General features: G+C 40.0%; 1 non-coding gene across 1 annotated transcript; it reads left to right on the top strand.

Moving 5' to 3' along the window:
• The first annotated feature begins 222 nt into the window (after window positions 1-222).
• LOC141722785 (small nucleolar RNA R71) lies at window positions 223-329 on the top strand. Its single transcript, XR_012575787.1, has one exon. It is a non-coding gene; the product is annotated as a small nucleolar RNA R71 (small nucleolar RNA).
• The last annotated feature ends 949 nt before the right edge of the window (window positions 330-1,278 follow it).

The raw sequence follows: 1,278 nt of genomic DNA, 5'->3' as shown, positions 1-1,278 counted from the left end.
GTGATGGCCGTAGCTGTATCCACTTCAATAACTCCTGCTACCTTGCCCTGTGGCAATCTCTGGGTTGGATACTGATATTCATTAGCAACCATCAGTTCAATTAGATCATAAGCTTCCTCATAGCTCTTTGCCCATAATGCTCTGCTTGATGCTGCATCGAGCATGGGTCTGGACTGTGCTCCCAACCCATTGTAAAAATAATTGATGATCATCCAATCAGGTATTCCATGATGAGGACACTTACTAAGCATCTCCATGTAGCGCTCCCAAGATTCATATAACGATTCTCCCGTTTGCTGCGTAAATTGAGTAATAGTATTCCTGAGTGCAGCTGTCTTCGCCATATGGAAGAATTTAGTAAGGAACTTCTGAGCAAGATCTTCCCAAGTAGTGATCGAACCAGCTGGTAGAGAGTGTAACCAACTCTTAGCCTTGTCTCTCAGAGAGTATGGGAACAGTCTCAGCTTCACAGCATCTTCAGAAACACCGTTGAACTTGAAGGTATCGCAAATCTCAATGAAATCCCTAATGTGCATATTGGGATCTTCAGTTGGAGAACCCCCAAACTGGATTGAATTCTACACCTATTGAATTATGCCAGGCTTGATCTCAAAGGTATTAGCTGTGATCGCTAGCCGGAAAATGCTAGATTGAATGTCATTGATCTTGGGTTGAGAAAAATCCATCAAGGCTTTCGTTCGTGCTGCTGGATCTCCCATTGTACTGAGTACCTGAAACACAGACAAATGAACCATGAGAGTAAAAGAGTAAAGAGTCAGTGAACTTTAACGACCACTGATGACAAGCACATAAACTAAAAATTAACACCGAGTCCCAGGCAGCAGCGCCAAAAACTTGTTAGGGCGAAAACACGCGCTAATATTCATGCAAGTATACGCGTTCGCAAGTAGTATAAGATATAAATCAGATTCGTTCCCACAGAGACTGGTTTAGGTGAAGTTCAATTTATGCACCTATGCTATAATGTATGGTTATCGCTCAATGCTAAGACAAATAACAAATTGGGTTTTTATTAAACTAAGAGATTACAGTAAATAACATTAACTAAGAGAATTGAGGTCGAATTACTATATATGACAAATATGGGATTCTACTTTCATTAAATACTTCATTCAATAGCCTTATTTTTCTTAACCTTAGCATGTAATGGTGATGACACTAATCAGATAACACGAAACTAGTAAACGCCAACTTTCGTTGTACGAATACCCTACTACTAAGCATCCACAAAAGAGATTGAAGTTGAATAGACACCAA

This window comes from Apium graveolens, chromosome 4 (assembly GCF_009905375.1).
Source record: "Apium graveolens cultivar Ventura chromosome 4, ASM990537v1, whole genome shotgun sequence".
Classification (NCBI taxonomy): Eukaryota; Viridiplantae; Streptophyta; class Magnoliopsida; order Apiales; family Apiaceae; genus Apium; species Apium graveolens.
Note: the sequence above shows the minus strand (reverse complement) of the source record. Positions and strands in the feature narration are given on the sequence as shown.